Genomic DNA, 27,500 nt, shown 5'->3' with positions numbered 1-27,500 from the left:
TAATCAAGTCTCCGTATCAATGCACCTGCACTGTGATAGTCTCAGAGGTCCGTTAAAAGCGCAGAGAGCATCATGAAGAACAAGGAACACACCAGGCAGGTCCGAGATACTGTTGTAAAGAAGTTTAAAGCCGGATTTGGATACAAAAATATTTCCCAAGCTTTAAACATCCCAAGGAGCACTGTGCAAGCGATAATATTGAAATGGAAGGAGTATCAGACCACTGCAAATCTACCAAGACCTGGTCGTCCCTCTAAACTTTCAGCTCATACAAGGAGAAGACTGATCAGAGATGCAGCCAAGAGGCCCATGATCACTCTGGATGAACTGCAGAGATCTACAGCTGAGGTGGGAGACTCTGTCCATAGGACAACAATCAGTCGTATATTGCACAAATCTGGCCTTTATGGAAGAGTGGCAAGAAGAAAGCCATTTCTTAAAGATATCCATAAAAAGTGTTGTTTAAAGTTTGCCACAAGCCACCTGGGAGACACACCAAACATGTGGAAGAAGGTGCTCTGGTCAGATGAAACCAAAATTGAACTTTTTGGCAACAATGCAAAACGTTATGTTTGGCGTGAAAGCAACACAGCTCATCACCCTGAACACACCATCCCCACTGTCAAACATGGTGGTGGCAGCATCATGGTTTGGGCCTGCTTTTCTTCAGCAGGGACAGGGAAGATAGTTAAAATTGATGGGAAGATGGATGGAGCCAAATACAGGACCATTCTTGAAGAAAACCTGATGGAGTCTGCAAAAGACCTGAGACTGGGACGGAGATTTGTCTTCCAACAAGACAATGATCCAAAACATAAAGCAAAATCTACAATGGAATGGTTCAAAAATAAACATATCCAGGTGTTAGAATGGTCAAGTCAAAGTCCAGACCTGAATCCAATCGAGAATCTGTGGAAAGAACTGAAAACTGCTGTTCACAAATGCTCTCCATCCAACCTAACTGAGCTCGAGCTGTTTTGCAAGGAGGAATGGGAAAAACGTTCAGTCTCTCGATGTGCAAAACTGATAGAGACATACCCCAAGCGACTTAAAGCTGTAATCGCAGCAAAAGGTGGCGCTACAAAGTATTAACTTAAGGGGGCTGAATAATTTTGCACGCCCAATTTTTCAGTTTTTGATTTGTTAAAAAAGTTTGAAATATCCAATAAATGTTGTTCCACTTCATGATTGTGTCCCACTTGTTGTTGATTCTTCACAAAAAAATACAGTTTTATATCTTTATGTTTGAAGCCTGAAATGTGGCAAAAGGTCGCAAAGTTCAAGGGGGCCGAATACTTTCGCAAGGCACCCTATAACTTATAAATACCTCATGAGCTCAGTTCAACTGTCACACTCTTTCAGAACCCAAAATAGAAGCTTGTTCTACTCCAATGTTTATAAACATAGTACATGTAAACAAACACTGTGTAGAATAAAAAATATGGAAACATTTTTTTTGGGGGGGTATATATCATAGACGGTCAGACATTGCATCCATCACTCTGTCTTTGAATTTGAGAGTGGTTACATCCCCCTGCTTTATAGTGAAACAGGGGGCTGGGAGGAAGATTTGTTATTGCTTCACCTGCTGATTGCCCCTTTAAACATGTTTAAGGGGAAATCTCCACATATTCCCCAGTAAATTGAAAAGATGTTTGAAAACGTATTAACGGGTAAAGGATAATATCCCTGTAGGAATTAGTGGATTGACAGAATTGGAGCAACTTAGGGCGAAACATTAATTAAGCTTAGAAGGTTTTACTAGTGGTGCTGCTGGAAGACCACATGATGTCCCACATGATGTTCCCACATGATGTTCCCACACGATGTTCCCACACGATGTTCTCACACGATGTTCCCACATGATGTTCCCACATGATGTCCCACACGATGTTCCCACATGATATTCCCACATGATATTCCCACATGATGTTCCCACATGATGTTCCCACACGATGTTCCCACAAGATGTTCCCACACGATGTTCCCACATGATGTTCCCACATGATGTTCCCACACAATGTTCCCACATGATGTTCCCACACGATGTTCCCACATGATGTTCAGGCTAATGTAACATGATGTTCCCACACGATGTTCCCACACGATGTTCCCACACGATGTTCCCACATGATGTTCCCACATGATGTTCCCACATGATGTTCAGGCTAATGTAACACAATGTTCCCACACAATGTTCCCACATGATGTTCCCACATGATGTTCCCACACGGTGTTCCCACACGATGTTCCCACATGATGTTCCCACACGATGTTCCCACATGATGTTCAGGCTAATGTAACATGATGTTCAGGCTAATGTAACATGATGTTCCCACACGATGTTCCCACACGATGTTCCCACATGATGTTCCCACACGATGTTCCCACACGATGTTCCCACACAATGTTCCCACATGATGTTCAGGCTAATGTAACATGATGTTCCCACATGATGTTCAGGCTAATGTAACATGATGTTCCCACACGATGTTCCAACATGATGTTCAGGCTAATGTAACATGATGTTCCCACACGATGTTCAGGCTAATGTAACATGATGTTCCCACACGATGTTCCCACACGATATTCCCACACGATGTTCAGGCTAATGTAACACGATGTTCCCACATGATGTTCCCACATGATGTTCCCACATGATGTTCCCACATGATTTTCAACAGCAAAAGGTCAAGATGTTTACATATTTCAATATCTTTACAGTGATACACAGTAGTATTGGTCACATTTAAACACACATGCACGCAACCACGTAAAAGTACACACACACACACCACACACACACAGAGCTATTCCTGCTGGAGCTGTGTGGGCATGTCTGTTTGAGGTGAAGAGCTGTGGACATGTCTGTGTGTGGCGAAGAGCTGTGTAGACATGTCTGTGTGTGGCTCACGTAGATGGAGTCTCGCTGGCTGGGCGTCCTGTGCTTGTATATCATCATGGGCTGCAGACTCGGCTGTCCTCCGAACTGGATCAAAATAAACTGATTCACACGTTTGCCTCATCCTCTCTTATTATGTCTCGGCTACGATGTGTTGTATGCAGGTAGGTTGCACATTTCTAGAATAATCTGGAAATAGGCCCAGGCCAACATCGAGTTCCTTTCCTCAGCTGTCCTCAGATGTCCTCAGCTGTTCTCAGTTGTCCTCAGCTGTCCTCATCTGTCCTCAGCTGTGTTATATAAATATTCATACACATAGCTCATATAAACAAAGACATTCCGTCGTAAGAACACATACACCCAGCCAGAAGACTGACCCCCTCTTCCTTATATAAACACACATCTCATCTCCCTCTAACTGGCCGGTCCCAAGAGCAAAGAACTTTTGCTGTGCACCAATGGGGCCCGCTCTGGCTAGAGCAAGGCCCGCCTCCAACCCTCCGACCAGTCAAGAAGACCGAAACGACAAGACTCCACCTACTTTATTCTATGTATAAAAATGTATGTAACCATTGTATAGGCCTCTTTTTCACCTGGCTCCTTGCCGAGTTATGTGAACTAGGTCCGTGCACGTAAAACTGCGGGACAAGATATCTCTGACTCATTAAAACTGTCTTTCGTTACAACTGAAATCCACTCTGTCCAGCGTCCGTGATTTGGTCTCAACTCTCCAGTATTTGAACACTAACAGCTGTCCTCATCTTTCCTCAGCTGTCCTCAGCTGTCCTCAGTTGTCCTCAGCTGTCCTCATCTTTCCTCAGCTGTCCTCAGCTGTCCTCAGCTGTCCTCATCTTTCCTCATCTTTCCTCATCTTTCCTCAGCTTTCCTCATCTTTCCTCAGCTGTCCTCATCTGTCCTCAGCTGTCCTCAGCTTTCCTCATCTGTCCTCATCTTTCCTCATCTTTCCTCAGCTGTCCTCAGCTTTCCTCATCTTTCCTCATCTTTCCTCATCTTTCCTCAGTTTTCCTCATCTTTCCTCAGCTGTCCTCAGTTTTCCTCAGCTGTCCTCAGCTTTCCTCATCTTTCCTCATCTTTCCTCAGTTTTCCTCATCTTTCCTCAGCTGTCCTCAGTTTTCCTCAGCTGTCCTCAGCTTTCCTCATCTTTCCTCATCTTTCCTCATCTTTCCTCAGCTGTCCTCAGCTTTCCTCATCTTTCCTCATCTTTCCTCAGCTGTCCTCATCTTTCCTCAGCTGTCCTCAGCTTTCCTCATCTTTCCTCATCTTTCCTCAGCTGTCCTCAGCTTTCCTCATCTTTCCTCATCTTTCCTCAGCTGTCCTCAGTTTTCCTCAGTTGTCCTCAGCTTTCCTCATCTTTCCTCATCTTTCCTCAGTTTTCCTCATCTTTCCTCAGCTGTCCTCAGCTGTCCTCAGTTGTCCTCAGCTTTCCTCAGCTGTCCTCAGCTGTCCTCAGTTGTCCTCAGCTTTCCTCATCTTTCCTCATCTTTCCTCAGCTTTCCTCAGTTTTCCTCAGTTGTCCTCAGCTTTCCTCATCTTTCCTCATCTTTCCTCAGCTGTCCTCAGATGTCCTCAGATGTCCTCAGCTTTCCTCATCTTTCCCCTAAAGGACATAGCTCTCAAACGTATCCCCAACACTTCACACAGGAGCAACAGATCAATAGACACCCCACCCAGACCAGCGAGACACCCTCCCAGACCTGCAGGACCCCCCCCTCCCCCGGACCTACACATAGAGGACCCACGCCAAGAGGAATTACATCCAGACCACAGCACCCCCAGACACATCCACACCCCCACCCCAACCAATCAACACCCCCCCACGTCGACCATGCCCACACCCCATTTAGACCCCTCAGATCAGACCTATGCCACTTCTGCCCACCCCATGCACCCCACCCCCGCAAAGAGGGCCTCAACATGGAAGCCACACATACGCCCAGGTAGTGAGCGGGCAAACAGTCCCAACCCCCACTCTCACACTCGCCCAAGCCAATGGCATGTACCAGATGCTCAGCAGGCTCTGCTCACACTTACTGGCCTGAGGCCAAACCACAACCAACAACATTGGACACTCACTTCACTAAATCATCCTGGAATATCAAAGGCCTGAGGTCATCTGCCTTTGGCCTAAAGAGCAGGAACTTGGACTTCACCAAAGAAATCGGTAATACAGACATTGTCATCCTGCAAGAAACCTGGTATAGGGGAGACGGACCCACTGGTTGCCCTCTAGATTACAGAGAGCTGGTAGTCCCATCCACCAAACTACCAGGTGTGAAACAGGGAAGGGACTCAGGGGGTATGCTAATTTGGTATAGAGCAGACCTAACTCCCTCCATTAAATTAATCAAAACAGGAACATTCTACATTTGGCTAGAAATTCAAAAGGAAATTATCCTAACAGAGAAAAATGTCCTCCTGTGTGCTACCTATATTCCCCCACTAGAATCCTCATACTTTAATGAAGACAGCTTCTCCATCCTGGAGGGGGAAATCAATCATTTCCAGGCCCTGGGACATGTACTAGTCTGTGGCAACCTAAATGCCAGAACCGGACAAGAACCTGACACCCTCAGCACACAGGGGGACAAACACCTCCCTGGAGATGACGGCATTCCCTCCCACATATGCCCCCCAGGCACAACTATGACAACATAACCAACAAAAACGGGTCACAACTCCTGCAGCTCTGTCGCACGCTGGGTATGTACATAGTCAATGGTAGGCTTCGAGGGGACTCCTATGGTAGGTACACATATAGCTCATCTCTTGGCAGTAGTACTGTAGACTACTTTATCACTGACCTCAACGCAGAGTCTCTCAGGGCGTTCACAGTCAGCCCACTGACACCCCTATCAGACCACAGCAAAATCACAGTCTACTTAAACAGAGCAAAACTCAATCATGAGGCATCGAAGCCAAAGGAACTGAGTAACATTAAGAAATGCTAAAGAAGGAAGGAATGCAGTATGAAAACCTACCAAAAAACAATTAGGCAACAACAAATTCAATCCCTTTTAGACAAATTCCTGGGTAAAACGTTCCACTGTAATAGTGAAGGTGGTAAACTTGGCAGTAGAAAATCTCAACAGTATATTTGACCTCTCAGCTTCCCTATCAAATCTAAAAATCTCAAATAGAAAACCGAAGAAAATTAACAACAATGACAAATGGTTTGATGAAGAATGCAAAAATCTAAGAAAGAAATTGAGAAACCTGTCCAACCAAAAACATAGAGACCCGGAAAACCTGAGTCTACGCCTTCACTATGGTGAATCACTAAAACAATACAGAAATACACTACGGAAAAAGAAGGAACAGCATGTCAGAAATCAGCTCAATGTAATTGAAGAATCCATAGACTCTAACCATTTCTGGGAAAATTGGAAAACACTAAACAAACAACAACACGAAGAATTATCTATCCAAAATGGAGATGTATGGGTAAACCACTTCTCCAATCTTTTTGGCTCTATAACAAAGAATAAAGAGCAAAAACAGATACATGATCAAATACAGATCTTAGAATCAACTATTAAAGACTACCAGAACCCACTGGATTCTCCAATTACATTGAATGAGTTACAGGACAAAATAAAAACCCTCCAACCCAAAAAGGCCTGTGGTGTTGATGGTATCCTCAATGAAATGATCAAATATACAGACAACAAATTCCAATTGGCTATACTAAAACTCTATAACATCATCCTTAGCTCTGGCACCTTCTCCAATATTTGGAACCAAGGACTGATCACCCCAATCCACAAAAGTGGAGACAAATTTGACCCCAATAACTACCGTGGAATATGCGTCAACAGTAACCTTGGGAAAATCCTCTACATTATCATTAACAGCAGACTCGTACATTTCCTCAATGAAAACAATGTACTGAGCAAATGTCAAATTGACTTTTTACCAAATTACCGTACAACAGACCATGTATTCACCCTGCACACCCTAATTGACAACCAAACAAACCAAAACAAAGGCAAAGTCTTCTCATGCTTTGTTGATTTCAAAAAAGCCTTTGACTCAATTTGGCATGAGGGTCTGCTATACAAACTGATGGAAAGTGGTGTTGGGGGTAAAACATACGACATTATACAATCCATGTACACAAACAACAAGTGTGCGGTTAAAATTGGCAAAAAACACACATTTCTTCACACAGGGTCGAGGGGTTAGACAGGGATGCAGCTTAAGCCCCACCCTCTTCAACATATATATCAACGAATTGGAGCGGGCACTAGAAAAGTCTGCAGCACCCGGCCTCACCCTTCTACAATCCGAAGTCAAATGTCTGCTGTTTGCTGATGATCTGGTGCTTCTGTCACCAACCAAGAAGGGCCTACAGCAGCATCTAGATCTTATGCACAGATTCTGTCATAACTGGGCCCTGACAGTAAATCTCAGTAAGACCAAAATAATGGTGGTCCAAAAAAGGTCCAGTCACCAGGACCACAAATACAAATTCCATCTAGACACTGTTGCCCTAGAGCACACAAAACACTATACATACCTTGGCCTAAACATCAGCGCCACAGGTAACTTCCACAAATCTGTGAACGATCTGAGAGACAAGGCAAGAAGGGCATTCTATGCCATCAAAAGGAACATAAATTTCAATATACCAATTAGGATTTGGCTAAAAATACTTGAATCAGTCGTAGAGCCCATTACCCTTTATGGTTGTGAGGTCTGGGGTCCGCTCACCAACCAAGACTTCACAAAATGGGACCAACACCAAATTGAGACTCTGAACGCAGAATTCTGCAAAAATATCCTCCGTGTACAACGTAGAACACCAAATAATGCATGCAGAGCAGAATTAGGCCGATACCCACTAATTATCAAAATCCAGAAAAGAGCCGTTAAATTCTATAACCACCTAAAAGGAAGCGATTCCCAAACCTTCCATAACAAAGGCATCACCTACAGAGAGATGAACCTGGAGAAGAGTCCCCTAAGCAAGCTGGTCCTGGGGCTCTGTTCACAAACACAAACACACCCTACAGAGCCCCAGGACAGCAGCACAATTAGACCCAACCAAATCATGAGAAAACAAAAAGATAATTACTTGACACATTGGAAAGAATTAACAAAAAAACAGAGCAAACTAGAATGCTATTTGGCCCTACACAGAGAGTACACAGCAGCAGAATACCTGACCACTGTGACTGACCCAAAATTAAGGAAAGTTTTGATGTATGTATCTATGTACACACTCAGTGAGCATAGTCTTGCTATTTAGAAAGGCCGCCGTAGGCAGACATGGCTCTCAAGATGAGAGCCATCTCATGAGGTGGAAACTGAGCTGCACTTCCTAACCTCCTGCCAAATGTATGACCATATTAGAGAGACATATTTCCCTCAGATTACACAGATCCACAAAGAATTCGAAAACAAATCCAATTTTGATAAACTCCCAGATCTACTGAGTGAAATTCCACAGTGTGCCATCACAGCAGCAAGATTTGTGACCTGTTGCCACGAGAAAAGTGCAACCAGTAAAGAACAAACACCATTGTAAATACAACATATTTATGCTCATTTATTTTATCTTGTGTCCTTTAACCATTTGTACATTGTTAAAACACTGCATATCTGTAATATGACATTTGTAATGTCTTTATTGTTTTGAAACTTCTGTATGTGTAATGTTTACTGTTAATTTTTATTGTTTATTTCACTTTATATATTATCTACCTCACTTGCTTTGGCAATGTCAACACATTTCCCATGCCAATAAAGCCCTTGAATTGAATTGAATTGATAGATAGATAGATTGAGAATAGATAGTTAAAGATAGATAGAGATCAATAGATTGAGAATAGATAGTTAAAGATAGATAGAGATCAATAGATTGAGAATAGATAGTTAAAGATAGATAGAGATCAATAGATTGAGGATAGATAGATAGATAGATAGATAGATAGATAGATAGATAGATAGATAGATAGATAGATAGATAGATAGATAGATAGATAGATAGATAGATAGATAGATAGATAGATAGAGAATAGATAGAGAATAGATAGATAGATTGAGAATAGATAGATAGATTGAGAATAGATAGATAGAGATAGATAGATAGATAGATAGATAGATAGATAGATAGATAGATAGATAGATAGATAGATAGATAGATAGATAGATTGAGAATAGATAGATAGAGATATATAGATAGACATAGCTAGATTGAGAATAGATAGATAGATAGATAGATAGATAGATAGATAGATTGAGAATAGATAGATAGATTCCGAATAGATAGATAGAGATAGATAGATAGATAGAAAGATAGATAGATAGATAGATAGATAGATAGATAGATAGATAGATAGATAGATTGAGAATAGATAGATAGAGATAGATAGATAGACATAGATAGATAGATTGAGAATAGATAGATAGATAGAGATAGATAGATTGAGAATAGATAGATAGAGATATATAGATAGACATAGCTAGATTGAGAATAGATAGATAGATTCAGAATAGATAGATAGAGATAGATAGATAGATAGATAGATAGATAGATAGATAGATAGATAGATAGATAGATAGATAGATAGATAGATAGATAGATAGATAGATAGATAGATAGATAGATAGATAGATAGATAGATAGATAGATAGATTGAGAATAGATAGATAGAGATAGATAGATAGACATAGATAGATAAAGATAGGTAGATTGAGAATAGATAGATAGATAGATAGAGATAGATAGACTGAGAATAGATAGATAGAGATATATAGATAGACATAGCTAGATTGAGAATAGATAGATAGAGATAGATAGATAGATAGATAGATATAGAATAGATAGATAGAGATAGATTAGACCCAACCAAATCATGAGAAAACAAAAAGATAATTACTTGACACATTGGAAAGAATTAACAAAAAAACAGAGCAAACTAGAATGCTATTTGGCCCTAAACAGAGAGTACACAGCGGCAGAATACCTGACCACTGTGACTGACCCAAAATTAAGGAAAGCTTTGACTATGTACAGACTCAGTGAGCATAGCCTTGCTATTGAGAAAGGCCGCCGTAGGCAGACATGGCTCTCAAGAGAAGACAGGCTATGTGCTCACTGCCCACAAAATGAGGTGGAAACTGAGCTGCACTTCCTAACCTCCTGCCCAATGTATGACCATATTAGAGATACATATTTCCCTCAGATTACACAGATCCACAAAGAATTCGAAAACAAATCCAAATTTGAAAAACTCCCATATCTACTGGGTGAAATTCCACAGTGTGCCATCACAGCAGCAAGATTTGTGACCTGTTGCCACGAGAAAAGGGCAACCAGTGAAGAACACACACCATTGTAAATACAACCCATATTTATGCGTATTTATTTTATCTTGTGTCCTTTAACCATTTGTATATTGTTAAAACACTGTATATATATATATATATATATATATATATAATATGACATTTGTAATGTCTTTACTGTTTTGAAACCTCTGTATGTGTAATGTCTACTGTTAATTTTTGTTGTTTTTCACTTTATATATTCACTTTGTATGTTGTCTACCTCACTTGCTTTGGCAATGTTAACACATGTTTCCCATGCCAATAAAGCCCTTGAATTGAATTGAATTGAATTGATAGATAGATTGAGAATAGCAGAGATTCTGAAACACATAATTGTTTCCGAGCAACTTTAAAGACAAAAACACTTTTCATAACTTTAATTTGTCTTAATGCTTTTATGATAATTAAATGAGTAGGATTAAGGCTTTTGGCCATTCGGTTCACAGCAGCATGGAAGGATTTTATTTCTTGTCTCGCATGCCTGCATCCTTTTTTTGTCATATAATTTCTTGCTCCACTGTAAGGCATGTTCAAATTTCATTAAAAAACAACGTCAAACTTTCTGAAATTGCCTAGAACTCCAATAGACAGATTCATTGTTTGATCATAGAAGAGCGTGGCGGGAGAAATCATACGTTATTGGAGCGAGAAGAAACTAAAACAGATTTCCTGACTTGACATTTAGAGCTCCTTTTGAAGAAACGAAACCATCGCTTCATACTTATCTTATTAAATATAACGTATCTTATTAAATATAACGTATCTTATTAAATATAACGTATCTTATTAAATATAACATCTCTTATTAAATATAACGTATCTTATTAAATATAACATATCTTATTAAATATAACATATCTTATTAAATATAACATCTTATTAAATATAACATATCTTATTAAATATAACATCTTATTAAATATAACATATCTTATTAAATGTAACCTATCTTATTAAATATAGCATATCTTATTAAATATAGCATATCTTATTAAATATAACATATCTTATTAAATATAACATTTCTTATTAAATATAATGTATCTTATTAAATGTAACCTATCTTATTAAATATAGCATATCTTATTAAATATAACATATCTTATTAAATATAACGTATCTTATTAAATATAACGTATCTTATTAAATATAGCATATCTTATTAAATATAACATATCTTCTTAAATATAACTTATCTTATTAAATATAACATATCTTATTAAATATAACATATCTTCTTAAATATAACATATCTTATTAAATATAACATATCTTATTAAATATAACATATCTTATTAAATATAACATATCTTATTAAATATAACATATCTTATTAAATATAACGTATCTTATTAAATATAGCATATCTTATTAAATATAACATATCTTATTAAATATAACATATCTTAGTAAATATAATGTATCTTATTAAATATAACATATCTTATTAAATATAACATATCTTATTAAATATAACTTATCTTATTAAATATAACATATCTTATTAAATATAGCATATCTTATGAAATATAACATATCTTATTAAATATAACTTATCTTATTAAATATAACGTATCTTATTAAATATAACTTATCTTATTAAATATAGCATATCTTATTAAATATAACATATCTTATTAAATATAACATATCTTATTAAATATAACGTATCTTATTAAATATAGCATACCTTATTAAATATAACTTATCTTATTAAATATAACGTATCTTATTAAATATAACGTATCTTATTAAATATAACATATCTTATTAAATATAACGTATCTTATTAAATATAGCATATCTTATTAAATATAACATATCTTATTAAATATAACGTATCTTATTAAATATAGCATATCTTATTAAATATAACATATCTTATTAAATATAACATATCTTAGTAAATATAATGTATCTTATTAAATATAACATCTTATTAAATATAGCATATCTTATTAAATATAACATATCTTATTAAATATAACATATCTTATTAAATATAACTTATCTTATTAAATATAACATATCTTATTAAATATAGCATATCTTATGAAATATAACATATCTTATTAAATATAACTTATCTTATTAAATATAACGTATCTTATTAAATATAACATATCTTATTAAATATAGCATATCTTATTAAATAGAACATATCTTATTAAATATAACTTATCTTATTAAATATAACTTATCTTATTAAATATAACATATCTTATTAAATATAACTTATCTTATTAAATATAACATATCTTATTAAATATAGCATATCTTATTAAATAGAACATATCTTATTAAATATAACTTATCTTATTAAATATAACTTATCTTATTAAATATAACATATCTTATTAAATATAACTTATCTTATTAAATATAACTTATCTTATTAAATATAACATATCTTATTAAATATAACATCTTATTAAATATAACATATCTTATTAAATATAACATGTCTTATTAAATATAACCTATCTTATTAAATATAGCATATCTTATTAAATATAGCATATCTTATTAAATATAACATATCTTATTAAATATAACATATCTTATTAAATATAACATGTCTTATTAAATATAACCTATCTTATTAAATATAGCATATCTTATTAAATATAGCATATCTTATTAAATATAACATATCTTATTAAATATAACATATCTTATTAAATATAACCTATCTTATTAAATATAGCATATCTTATTAAATATAACCTATCTTATTAAATATAGCATATCTTATTAAATATAGCATATCTTATTAAATATAACATATCTTATTAAATATAACATATCTTATTAAATATAACATATCTTATTAAATATAACTTATCTTATTAAATATAACATATCCATTGAAATAGGCTATAGAAGAAAAAAAAGGAAATATAGGCAATTTACTCTGAATGTAAAAAAAACAATTGAAACAAAAAATTTAAAAACTATTTTTCTGCAGATGTGTATTTAGAGGAATTTACAGCACGTTCAGAAAGTAATCAGACCCCTTGACTTTTTCCACATTTAGTTTTTTCATTATATTATTTTATTTATATTATTATTATTATTATTATTATTATATATTTATTATTATTATTATATTTATATTATTTGATTATTATAATTTTATCAGGTTACAGCCTTATTCTACAATGGATTAAATTGCTATTTTTCCCCTCTTCAATCTACACACAATACCCCATAATGACTAGGCAAAAACACATATATTTTTTTACATTTTTGGCTAATTTATAAAAAACACAAGTGTTCTGACCTTTTACTCAGTACTATGTTGAAACACCTTTGGCAGTGATTGCAGCCTTGTGTCTTCTTGGGTATGACTCTACAAGCTTGGCACACCTGTATTTTGGGAGTTTCTCCCATTCTTCTCTGCAGATCCTCTCAAGCTCTGTCAGGTTGGATGGGGAGCGTCGCTGCACAGCTTGTCAGGTGCGTGAATGAGGACCCAAAAGCGAATGAACAAAACAGAGTTTCTTTAATGACGAAACACACGTAGGCTCAGATGGACAGGCAGATTCCGACAGGACAGGACAAGGTTGCAGCAAACACGACGATAGTCTGGTTCAGGCATGAGTAACACAAACGAGAATCCGACAAAGACAGAAACAGGAACAGAGAGAGATATAGAGACCTAATCAGAGGGAAAAAGGGAACAGGTGGGAAAAGGGGTGAACGAGGTGGTTAGGGAAGACAAGGAACAGCTGGGGGAAAGAGGGGAAGAAAAGGTAACCTAATATGACCAGCAGAGGGAGACAGGGTGAAGAGAAAGAACAGGAACAAGACACAACATGACAATACATGACACAGCTATTTTCAGGTCTCTACAGGGATGAATGATAGGGTTCAAGTCTGGGCACAGGCATTCAGAGACTTTCTCCGAAGCCACTCCTGTGTTGTCTTGGCTGTGTGCTTAGGGTCCTTGTCCTGTTGGAAGGTGAACGTTCGCCCCAGTCTGAGGTCCAGAGCGCTCTGGAGCAGGTTTTCCTCAAGGATCTCTCTGTACTTTGCTCCGTTCATCCTCGCCTCGATCCTGACTGTTCTCCCAGTCCCTGCCGCTGAAAAACATTGCCACCACCATGCTTCACCGTAAGGGATGGTGCCAGATTCCTCAAGATGTGACGCTTGGCATTCAGGGCAAATAGTTCAATCTTGGTTTCATCAGACATGAGAATCTTGTTTCTCATAGTCTGAGAGTCTTTAGGTACCTTTTGGAAAACTCCAAGCGGGCTGCCATGTGCCTTTTACTGAGGAGTGACTTCCATCTGGCCACTCTACCATAAAGGCCTGATTGGTGGTGCTGCAGAGATGGTTGTCCTTCTGGAATGTTCTCCCATCTCCACAAAGGAACTCTAGAGCTCTGTCAGAGTGACCATTGCGTTCTTGGTCACCTCCCTCAGTTGGACTGGGTGGCCCAGCTCTCGGAAAAGGTTTGGTGGTTCTAAACTTCTTCCATTTAAGAATGATGGAGGCCACTGTGTTCTTGGGGACCTACAATTCCTTCAACCTCATGGCTTGGTTTTTGCTCTGACATGCAGTGTCAACTGTGGGACCTTATATAGACAGGTGTGTGCCTTTCCAAATCATGTCCAGTCAATTGAATTTACCACAAGTGGACCTGTAGAAACATCTCAAGGATGATCAATGGAAACGGGATGCACCTGAGCTCAATTTCGAGTCTCACAGCAAAGGGTCTGAATACTTATGTAAATAAGGTAATTCCGTTTTTTTTTTTTTTTATAAATGTGCAAAACATTATGAGGTATTGTGATGTCATTACGGGGTATTGTTATGTCATTATGAGGTATTGTGATGTCATTACGGGGTATTGTGATGTCATTACGGGGTATTGTGATGTCATTACGGGGTATTGTGATGTCATTATGGGGTATTGTGATGTCATTACGGGGTATTGTGATGTCATTACGTTTGCAATTGCAACAAATAATCTGCTCAGACCCCAACCAAGGATCATCAAAAGTCGTGCTATAAATTCACAGACAACACAAAGATTCCTTGATGTCCTTCCAGATTCCCTCTGTCTACCCAAGGACGCCAGAGGACAAAAATCAGTTAACCACCTAACTGAGGAACTCAACTTAACCTTGCGCAATACCCTAGATGCAGTTGCACCCCTAAAAACTAAAAACATTTCTCATAAGAAACTAGCTCCCTGGTACACAGAAAATACCCGAGCTCTGAAGCAAGCTTCCAGAAAATTGGAACGGAAATGGCGCCACACCAAACTGGAAGTCTTCCGACTAGCTTGGAAAGACAGTACTGTGCAGTACCGAAGAGCCCTTACTGCTGCTCGATCATCCTATTTTTCTAACTTAATTGAGGAAAATAAGAACAATCCGCAATTCCTTTTTGATACTGTCGCAAAGCTAACTAAAAAGCAGCATTCCCCAAGAGAGGATGACTTTCACTTTAGCAGTGATAAATTCATGAACTTCTTTGAGGAAAAGATTATGATTATTAGAAAGCAAATTACGGACTCTTCCTTAAATCTGCATATTCCTTCAAAGCTCAGTTGTCCTGAGTCTGCACAACTCTGCCAGGACCTAGGATCAAGAGAGACACTCAAGTGTTTTAGTACTATATCTCTTGACACAATGATGAAAATAATCATGGCCTCTAAACCTTCAAGCTGCATACTGGACCCTATTCCAACTAAACTACTGAAAGAGCTGCTTCCTGTGCTTGGCCCTCCTATGTTGAACTTAATAAACGGCTCTCTATCCACCGGATGTGTACCAAACTCACTAAAAGTGGCAGTAATAAAGCCTCTCTTGAAAAAGCCAAACCTTGACCCAGAAAATATAAAAAACTATCGGCCTATATCGAATCTTCCATTCCTCTCAAAAATTTTAGAAAAGGCTGTTGCGCAACAACTCACTGCCTTCCTGAAGACAAACAATGTATACGAAATGCTTCAGTCTGGTTTTAGACCCCATCATAGCACTGAGACGGCACTTGTGAAGGTGGTAAATGACATTTTAATGGCATCGGACCGAGGCTCTGTATCTGTCCTCGTGCTCCTAGACCTTAGTGTTGCTTTTGATACCATCGATCACCACATTCTTTTGGAGAGATTGGAAACCCAAATTGGTCTACACGGACAAGTTCTGGCCTGGTTTAGATCTTATCTGTCGGAAAGATATCAGTTTGTCTCTTTGAATGGTCTGTCCTCTGACAAATCAACTGTAAATTTCGGTGTTCCTCAAGGTTCCGTTTTAGGACCACTTTTGTTTTCACTATATATTTGACCTCTTGGGGATGTTATTCGAAAACATAATGTTAACTTTCACTGCTATGCGGATGACACACAGCTGTACATTTCAATTAAACATGGTGAAGCCCCAAAATTGCCCTTGCTAGAAGAATGTGTTTCAGACATAAGGAAGTGGATGGCTGCAAACTTTCTACTTTTAAACTCGGACAAAACAGAGATGCTTGTTCTAGGTCCCAAGAAACAAAGAGATCTTCTGTTGAATCTGACAATTAATCTTAATGGTTGTACAGTCGTCTCAAATAAAACTGTGAAGGACCTCGGCGTTACTCTGGACCCTGATCTCTCTTTTGAAGAACATATCAAGACCATTTCAAGGACAGCTTTTTTCCATCTACGTAACATTGCAAAAATCAGGAACTTTCTGTCCAAAAATGATGCAGAAAAATTCATCCATGCTTTTGTCACTTCCAGGTTAGACTACTGCAATGCTCTACTTTCCGGCTACCCGGATAAAGCACTAAATAAACTTCAGTTAGTGCTAAATACGGCTGCTAGAATCCTGACTAGAACCAAAAAATTTGATCATATTACTCCAGTGCTAGCCTCTCTACACTGGCTTCCTGTCAAAGCAAGGGCTGATTTCAAGGTTTTACTGCTAACCTACAAAGCATTACATGGGCTTGCTCCTATCTATCTCTCTGATTTGGTCCTGCCGTACATACCTACACGTACGCTACGGTCACAAGACGCAGGCCTCCTAATTGTCCCTAGAATTTTTAAGCAAACAGCTGGAGGCAGGGCATTCTCCTATAGAGCTCCATTTTTATGGAACGGTCTGCCTACCCATGTCAGAGACGCAAACTCGGTCTCAACCTTTAAGTCTCTACTGAAGACTCATCTCTTCAGTGGGTCATATGATTGAGTGTAGTCTGGCCCAGGAGTGGGAGGGTGAACGGAAAGGCTCTGGAGCAACGAACCACCCTTGCTGTCTCTGCCTGGCCGGTTCCCCTCTTTCCACTGGGATTCTCTGCCTCTAACCCTATTACAGGGGCTGAGTCACTGGCTTTACTGGGGCTCTCTCATGCCGTCCCTGGAGGGGGTGCGTCACCTGAGTGGGTTGAGTCACTGATGTGGTCATCCTGTCTGGGTTGGCGCCCCCCCCCCCCCCTTAAGTTGTGCCGTGGCGGAGGTCTTTGTGGGCTATACTCAGCCTTGTCTCAGGATGGTAAGTTGGTGGTTGAAGATATCCCTCTAGTGGTGTGGGGGCTGTGCTTTGGCAAAGTGGGTGGGGTTATATCCTTCCTGTTTGGCCCTGTCCGGGGGTGTCCTCGGAGTGGGCCACAGTGTCTCCTGACCCCTCCTGTCTCAGCCTCCAGTATTTATGCTGCAGTAGTTTGTGTCGGGGGGCTAGGGTCAGTTTGTTATATCTGGAGTACTTCTCCTGTCCTATTCGGTGTCCTGTGTGAATCTAAGTGTGCGTTCTCTAATTCTCTCCTTCTCTCTTTCTCTCTCTCGGAGGACCTGAGCCCTAGGACCATGCCCCAGGACTACCTGACATGATGACTCCTTGTTGTCCCCAGTCCACCTGGCTGTGCTGCTGCTCCAGTTTCAACTGTTCTGCCTTATTATTATTCAACCATGCTGATCATTTATGAACATTTGAACATCTTGGCCATGTTCTGTTATAATCTCCACCCGGCACAGCCAGAAGAGGACTGGCCATCCCACATATGCTCTCCCTAATTCTCTCTTTCTTTCTCTCTCTCGGAGGACCTGAGCCCTAGGACCATGCCCCAGGAATACCTGACATGATGACTCCTTGCTGTCCCCAGTCCACCTGACTGTGCTGCTGCTCCAGTTTCAACTGTTCTGCCTTATTATTATTCGACCATGCTGGTCATTTATGAACATTTGAACATCTTGACCATGTTTTGTTATAATCTCCACCCGGCACAGCCAGAAGAGGACTGGCCACCCCACATAGCCTGGTTCCTTTCTAGGGAGTTTTTCCTAGCCACCGTGCTTCTTCACCTGCATTGCTTGCTGTTTGGGGTTTTAGGCTGGGTTTCTGTACAGCACTTTGAGATATCAGCTGATGTACGAAGGGCTATATAAAAAAATTAATTTGATCATTACGGGGTATTGTGATGTCATTACGGGGTATTGTGATGTCATTACGGGGTATTGTGATGTCATTACGGGGTATTGTGATGTCATTACGGGGTATTGTGTAGATTGCCGAGGAATTGTTTTTTATTTAATCCATTTTATAATAAGACTGTAAAGTAACAAAATTTGGAAAATCAAGCAGTTTGAATGCAAATGGTCCCGTAACTCCAACTCCACCTACATATCCTACAAGCAGGGTTCACACAGGCATTGTCAAGTCAAATTCAAGGACTTTTAGGGACTTTTTCAAGCACTTCATTGTCATCAAGGACCTCAATGGTATACAATTGTATAGGGCCTAATATAGACCACCCCCCCCCCCCCCCCCCCCCCCCGAAGCCTGCAAAAAGTGTCAAAAAAGTAGGCCATTACCACAAAAGAATAATTACGTGTCGTCTTTCCCAACGCAGTGGTATTCAAATGATTATTACGTTGTAAAATATGTCCGAATAACGTGGAGTTGCCTGACTAAATAGATTACATGGTGATGTTTCTGTATGTGGTTGACCCAGACACACACAATCAAGCCATAAATAGAGGTAGCGTTAATCTCAACATATGAATCTCACCGTCGCTGTTTTTATAATGAGACCAAAAAAAAAAAAACAGGTTTCTTGTGGAAATTCATGGTTGAAGCAGTAGATGTTGTTTGTTCATCATTATAATTGCTCGATAAATTTCAGATGTAAACATGGAAACAAAAATGTATTTTTTTTATTTCATTACCAGATGATGTTGTGAAGAAGCCCATAAGGCTGTATGTCATTTTTTTGTTGTCGTTATAGTCAGAATAATTCATAAGAATAGCGTTGGGGTGTGCGTAATAGTCTATAATATATAGTATACTAATATAATATAATAATATATAATATACTACACAATTGAGCACAGTAGACACCGAGGCACAAAATCATGAATACATGAACTCATTGACGCTGCTGTTATTAATCAACCTGGCAACAGATGATCAACATCAATTCACTAGGGATATTCAACATGGATCCCATGCACAATTGAGCTCGGAGACAGGATTGTGTCGAGGCACAGATCTGGGGATGGGTATTAAAAATGTTTTGCTGCATTGAAGGTCCCCAAGAACATAGTGGACATCATTCTTAAATTAATGTAGTTTGGAACCACCAAGACTCTTCCTAGAGCTGGTTGTGGGCCAAACTGAGCAATCTGGGGAGAAGGGTCTTGGTCAGGGAGGTGACCAAGAACCCGATGGTCACTCTCACAAAGCTCCAGAGTTCCTCTGTGGAGATGGGAGAACCTTCCAGAAGGACAACCGTCTCTGAAGCACCACCAATCAGGCCTTTATGGTAGAGCCAAACAGAAGTCACTCCTCAGTAAAAGACACATGACAGCCCACTTGGAGTTTGCCAAAGGCACCTAAAGGACTCTCAGACCATGAGAAACAAGATTATCTGGTCTGATGAAACCAAGATTGAACTCTTTGGCCTGAATGCCAAGTGAAACCTGGCACTATCCCTACGGTGAAGCATGGTGGTGGCAGCATCATGCTGTTGGGATGTTTTTCAGAGGCAGGGACTGGGAGACTAGTCAGGATCGAGGGAAAGATAAACGGAGCAAAGTACAGAGAGATCCTTGATGAAAGCCTGCTCCAGAGTGCTCAGGACCTCAGAGTGGGATGAAGGTTCCCCTTCCAACAGGATAACGACCCAAAGCACATAGCCAAGATATCGCAGGAGTGGCTTCGGGACAAGTCTCTGAATGTCCTTCAGTGGCCCAGCCAGAGCCCAGACTTGAACCCGATCTTACATCTCTGGAGACCTGAAAATAGCTGTGCAGCAACACCCATCCCCATCCAACCTGACAGAGCTTGAGAGGATCTGCAGAGAAGAATGGGAGAAACTCCCAAATACAGGTGTGTCAACAAAGTACTGAGTAAAGGATCTGAATACTTATGCAAACGTGATATTTACGTTTTTTTTTTTTTTTACATGTAAAAAATGGGGTATTGTGATGTCATTAAGGGGTATTGTGATGTCATTAAGGGGTATTGTGATGTCATTATGGGGTATTGTGATGTCATTATGGGGTATTGTGTCTAGATTGATGAAGGAGGGAAACAAACGATTTAAACAATTGTAGAATGAGGCTGTAACGTAACAAAATGTGGAAAAAAGTCAAGGGGTCTGAATACTTTTCCGAATTCCCTGTACATAAATACAAGGAGAGGAAAAATTATGTTTCATGTCACACGATTTTGGATAAATCCGTCAAGACACCAACCACGAGAAAGGGTTTTAGTCGAAGGCCTCGTCTGAAAAACCGTGGGGAACAGATTTGAAAGAAAAATAGACTCTAAACCCAGTCAAAAGAGTTCCATTCCAGCAGTGTAAATGTCAACTCCTCCTGTAAGAGTGGAAAGCCTTGATGCCGCTGTTCATATAGTTTGTGTGTTGTGTGTGTGTTGTGTGTGTGTTGTGTGTGTGTGTTGTGTGTGTTGTGTGTGTGTGTGTGTGTGTTGTGTGTGTGTGTGTTGTGTGTGTTGTGTGTGTTGTGTGTGTGTGTGTGTGTGTTGTGTGTGTGTGTGTTGTGTGTGTGTGTGTGTGTGTGTGTGTTGTGTGTGTGTGTGTGTGTGTGTGTTGTGTGTGTGTGTGTGTGTGTGTGTGTGTGTGTGTGTGTGTGTGTGTGTGTGTTGTGTGTGTGTGTGTGTGTGTGTGTTGTGTGTGTGTGTGTGTGTGTTTCTGCTGCTCAGTAGTGAGAGGTGCAGGAGTATTTAGCATCAGATAAGGTGCCTGCTGCTCCTCTGGTGTCTCACCACAGTCCAGTGTCTCTCTCTCTCTCTCTATCTCCACTTCCATTCTCTCTCTCTTTCTTCTCCCTTCTCTCTATCTCTCTCCACCTCCACTCTCTCTCCTCTACATTGAAAGTCAATATATATAAAAAAATAAATAAATAAATAAAAAGAGTTCTTAACAGGGAGTGTTTTTTTTTACCCTCTACTCTCTCTCTCTATCTCGTCTCTCTCTCTCTACTCTCTCTCTCTCTCTCTCTCTCTACTCTCTCTCTCTCTCTATCTCGTTTCTCTCTCTCTCTCTCCACCTCTATTCTCTCCTCTCTCTCTACTCTCTCTCTCTATCTCGTCTCTCTCTACACTCTCTCTCTACTCTCTCTCTCTGTCTCTCTATCTCGTCTCTCTCTACACTCTCTCTCTCTATCTCTTCTCTCTCTCTCTCTACACTCTCTCTCTCTCTATAAAAATTGTCAATTTAAGGGCTTTATTGGCACGGGAAACATATGCTAACATTGCGAAGTGAAATAAACAAAGTGAAATAAACAATAAAAATGTACAGGAAACATTACACTAACAGAAGTTCCAAAAGAATAAAGACATTGCAAATGTCATATTATGCCTATAGACAGTATTGTAACGATGTGCAAATAGTTAAACATAAATATGAATATGGGTTGTCTTTACAATGGTGTTTGTTCTTCACTGGTTGTTCTCTCTCTATTACCCCTCTCTCTCTATTCTCCCCCTCTCTCTATTCCCTCTCTCTCTATTCCCCCCTCTCTCTATTCCCCCTCTCTCTATTCCCCCTCTCTCTATTCCCTCTCTCTCTATTCCCTCTCTCTCTATTCCCCCTCTCTCTCTATTCCCTCTCTCTCTATTCTTCCTCTCTCTCTATTCCCCCTCTCTCTCTATTCCCTCTCTCTCTATTCCCCCTCTCTCTCTATTCCCCCTCTCTCTCTATCCCCCCTCTCTCTATTCCCTCTCTCTCTATTCCCCCCTCTCTCTATTCCCCCTCTCTCTATTCCCCCTCTCTTTAAATTCCCTCTCTCTCTATTCCCCCTCTCTCTCTCTGTGATTATAGAGGAAGCTGTTTATTTTTTATTTTGGCAGATTGTAGATCATGTAGTAGATAATAGCTCCAATAAGCAGACAATGCAACGTGACCTGGTAGCTGACCCTCTTTCTGACAGGGTAATGACAGTCAGTAATGACAGTCAGTAATGACAGTCAGGGCCTTAATCACAGACTGACAACTGGAGAAGCAGAGACAGGGGTGCTAGCGTCACAAATGGCACCCTATTCCCTACATAGTGAACCATAATGGCACCCTATTCCCTACATAGTGAACCATAATGGAACCCTATTCCCTACATAGTGAACCATAATGGAACCCTATTCCCTACATAGTGAACCATAATGGCACCCTATTCCCTACATAGTGAACCATAATGGAACCCTATTCCCTACATAGTGAACCATAATGGAACCCTATTCCCTACATAGTGAACCATAATGGAACCCTATTCCCTACATAGTGAACCATAATGGAACCCTATTCCCTACATAGTGAACCATAATGGCACCCTATTCCCTACATAGTGAACCATAATGGAACCGTATTCCCTACATAGTGAACCATAATGGATTAACTCCCATATCTACTGGGTGAAATACCACAGTGTGCCATCACAGCAGCAAGATTTGTGACCTGTTGCCACAAGAAAAGGGCAACCAGTGAAGAACAAACACCGTTGTAAATACAACCCATATTTATGTTTATTTATTTTCCTTTGTGTACTTTAACCTCTCTAGCGTCCCATCTAGCCAACATCCAGTGAGGTTGCAGAGTGCCAAATTCAATTACAGAAATGCTCATTATAAAAATTCAGAAAACAAAACATATTTTTCATAGGTTTAAAGAGGCAGTGGTGGTATGGTCCCCAACGAGGGTGTCTATCTGACATTACTAGGAGAGGAGAGGAGGTTGTTGAGCGGGTTGGAGGTGCACAACACAGCACTAGTGTTGCACGGTACACCGAAACTTCAGGAACTTTTCCGATACTAGAACATGAAAAACAGTTTTGGCACTAGAATTGTGGCTCATAGTCTATTCTATCTATCTGATGTCCCCAAACAGAGCGCACCTGCAGGTTGACCGCCTGTTACGGCAGCCTGTTACGGCAGGCTGACCGCCTGTTACGGCAGGCTGATCGCCTGTTACGGCAGCCTGTCACGGCAGGCTGACCGCCTGTCACGGCAGCCTGACCGCCTGTTACGGCAGACTGACCGCCTGTTACGGCAGCCTGTCACGGCAGGCTGACCGCCTGTCACGGCAGCCTGACCGCCTGTTACGGCAGGCTGACCGCCTGTTACGGCAGCCTGTCACGGCAGCCTGACCGCCTGTTACGGCAGGCTGACCGCCTGTTACGGCAGCCTGTCATGGCAGCCTGACCGCCTGTTACGGCAGCCTGTCACGGCAGCCTGACCGCCTGTTACGGCAGGCTGACCGCCTGTTACGCGAGAGTGCAGCGTCAAAAGGACCTTGTGGCAGCAATGAACCAAGGAAATGTGCTAGCTAGCATTAAACTAATCTTATAAAAACAAATCAATCTTCACATAACCACTAGTTAACTACACATGGTTGATGATGTTACTAGCTTGTCCTGCGTTGCACATAATCAATGCCGTGCCTGTTAATTTATCATGGAATCACAGCCTATTTCAACTTCGCCAAACGGGTGATGATCTACCAAAAGCACAATCACGGAAAAAGAACATTCGTTGCACCAACGTATCTAACCATAAACATCAATGCTTTTCTTAAAATCAACACACAGAAGTATATATTTTTAAACCTGCATATTTAGTTCAAATAAATTCATGTTAGCAGGCAATATTAACTAGGGAAATTGTGTCACTTCTCTTGCGTTCAGTACAAGCAGAGTCAGGGTATATGCAACAGATTGGGCCGCCTGGCTCGTTGCGAACTGTGTTTCTCCCTAACAAAGACCGTAACAAAGACCGTAATTAATTGGCCAGAATTGTACATAATTATGACATAACATTGAAGGTTGTGCAATGTACCAGCAATATTTAGACTTATGGATGCCACCCGTTGGACAAGATACGGAACGGTTCCGTATTTCACTGAAAGAATAAACGTTTTGTTTTCAAAATGACAGTTTCTGGATTTGACCATATTAATGACCAAAGGCTCGTATTTCTGTGCGTTTATTATAACTAAGTCTATGACTTGATATTTGATAGAGCAGTCTGACTGAGTGGTGGTAGGCAGCAGCAGGCTCGTAAGCATTCATTCAAACAGCACTTTACTGCGTTTGCCAGCAGCTCTTAGCAATGGTTGAAGCACAGCACTGTTTATGACTTCAAGCCTATCAACTCTTGAGATTAGGCTGGCAATACTATAGTGCCTATAAGAACAACCAATAGTCAAAGGTATATGAAAAACAAATAGTAGAGAGAGAAACCTGAAGATACCCATTTTATTAATAGGGTTTATTATGGATCCCCATTAGTTCCTGCCAAGGCAGCAACTACTCTTCCTGGGGTTTATTATGGATCCCCATTAGTTCCTGCCAAGGTAGCAGCTACTCTTCCTGGGGTTTATTATGGATCACCATTAGTTCCTGCCAAGGCAGCAGCTACTCTTCCTGGGGTTTATTATGGATCACCATTAGTTCCTGTCAAGGCAGCAGCTACTCTTCCTGGGGTTTATTATGGATCCCCATTAGTTCCTGCCAAGGCAGCAGCTACTCTTCCTGGGGTTTATTATGGATCCCCTTTAGTTCCTGCCAAGGCAGCAGCTACTCTTCCTGGGGTTTATTATGGATCCCCATTAGTTCCTGCCAAGGCAGCAGCTACTCTTCCTGTGGTTTATTATGGATCCCCAATAGTTCCTGCCACAGCAGCAGCTACTCTTCCTGGGGTCCAAACACACCTGGATAGTAGGACAGAACTCTGCAGGCTATCTCTGCAGCAGATTTCAACTCCGCCCCCTTTGGCAGTTCAATCTTGTCGGAAAATGTTGTAGTTAGAGATGGAAAGTTCAGGATTTTGGGTGGCCTTCCTAAGCCAGGATTTAGACACGTCTAGGACATAGGGGTTGGCGGAATGTGCTAAAGCAGTGAATAAAACAAACTTAGGGAGGAGGCTTCTAATGTTAACATGCATGAAACCAAGGCTTTTACGGTTACAGAAGTCAACAAATGAGAGTGCCTGGGGAGTGGGAATGTTGCTGAGGGCTACAGGGCCTGGGTTAACCTCTACATCACCAGAGGAACAGAGGAGGAGTAGGATAAGGGTACGCCTAAAGGCTATAAGAACTGGTCATCTAGTGAGTTGGGGACAGAGAATAAAAGGAGCAGATTTCTGGACGTGGAAGAACAGATTCAGGGCATAATGTACAGACAAAGGTATGGTAGGATGTGAGTACAGTGGAGCTAAACCTAGGCATTGAGTGACGATGAGAAATATTTTGTCTCTAGAGGCACCAGTTAAGCCAGGTGAGGTCACCGCATGTGTGGAGGGTGGAACAAAAGGGCTATCGAAGGCATATTGGGGAGGGATGGGGGCTCTACGGTGAAATAAGACAATAATCACTAACCAAAACAGCAATAGACAAGGCATAATGACATTAGGGAGAGGCGTGTGTAGCCGAGTGATCATTGGGTCCAGTGAGTAGCAATCGGTGAGTCAGGGAGCCGATTCAGTAGTCGCTGCTACGCTGGGCGAGCTGGAGACACAGTGATTCAGACAGCTAGCGGGCCGGGGCTGGCAGAAGGGCCTCCGGGGACGTCGCTACGGAAGAGTCTGTTGAAACCACCTCGGACGGTTACGTCAGCAGACCAGTCGTGATGGATCGGCGGGGCTTTGTGTCGGCAGTAAAGGGTTCAGGCCAATTGGCAAAAGAGGTATTGTAGCCTAAGAATTGGCTGGTGGACCTTTCCGTGTGTCAACATTCTGGTAGGGTGACTAAGACACTCATATGAAGCCTCTACAGCCAGGGATATCCTAATCCATACATGACATTCATCTATAGTCCTACATCCCAGCCAGGTGCCTCTACAGCCAGGGATATCCTATTCCATACATTACGTTCATCTATAGTCCTACATCCCAGCCAGGTGCCTCTACAGCCAGGGATATCCTAATCCATACATTACGTTCATCTATAGTCCTACATCCCAGCCAGGTGCCTCTACAGCCAGGGATATCCTATTCCATACATTACGTTCATCTATAGTCCTACATCCCAGCTAGGTGCCTCTACAGCCAGGGATATCCTAATCCATACATGACATTCATCTATAGTCCTACATCCCAGCCAGGTGCTTCAAAGAGACAAAGTTAGTTTGGTAATTTTCAGGGATTAACATCTGCTATTAAAGTTTCTCTGATGAGATGACAAACACCAACAGCTAAAGCTAAAACCTGCAGCCTGGTGAAATTAAAATGTGTTAAATCTAATTCCACCTTTTCGTTTCATCTTCAAAAATCCACATCAGGATGCAGAAGTCATGTGTACGTCCCAAATGGGACCCTATTCCCTACGTAGTGCACTACCACCCTATGGACCCTGGGCAAAAGTAGTGCACTACATAGGGAATAGGGTGCCAATTAGGTCCCAGGCCCATATTTTTTTTATTCTTCTTGTTGTTGTCATTCATTAGCAGATGCAGCTAATTCTGAATTCATACATAATCTTCTATGGTAATGGTGTGGTGTTCTTTGATCTGAGTTTGGGGTAATGTGTTAATAAATTCATCTCATCTCGAGTGTCTCTCTTCATGATTTTCCTGTGGCCAACAGCCATGTAAAGGTATGTTTACAATCATGTTGAAGGAAGAGGCATCGTAACAGGTATATGTTAGCGATCATGTTGAAGGAAGAAGCATCGTAACAGGTATATGTTAGCGATCATGTCTAAGGAAGAAGCATCGTAACAGGTATATGTTAGCGATCATGTTGAAGGAAGAAGCATCGTAACAGGTATATGTTAGCGATCATGTCTAAGGAAGAAGCATCGTAAC

The 27,500-nt window shown here is 40.4% G+C and overlaps 1 protein-coding gene across 1 annotated transcript in view; it reads right to left on the bottom strand.

Annotated features, from left to right (window-relative positions):
- The window catches only part of LOC118944840 (receptor-type tyrosine-protein phosphatase mu-like), a 543,829-nt gene that overhangs the window by 489,047 nt on the left and 27,282 nt on the right, over nucleotides 1-27,500 (bottom strand). The gene's annotated exons all lie outside the window — the stretch shown is intronic.

The sequence above is a fragment of the Oncorhynchus mykiss genome, chromosome 28 (genome assembly GCF_013265735.2).
Source record: "Oncorhynchus mykiss isolate Arlee chromosome 28, USDA_OmykA_1.1, whole genome shotgun sequence".
In the NCBI taxonomy this organism is placed as follows: Eukaryota; Metazoa; Chordata; class Actinopteri; order Salmoniformes; family Salmonidae; genus Oncorhynchus; species Oncorhynchus mykiss.
The sequence above is the reverse complement of the archived record's forward strand: the minus strand, read 5'-3'. Positions and strand labels throughout refer to the sequence as shown.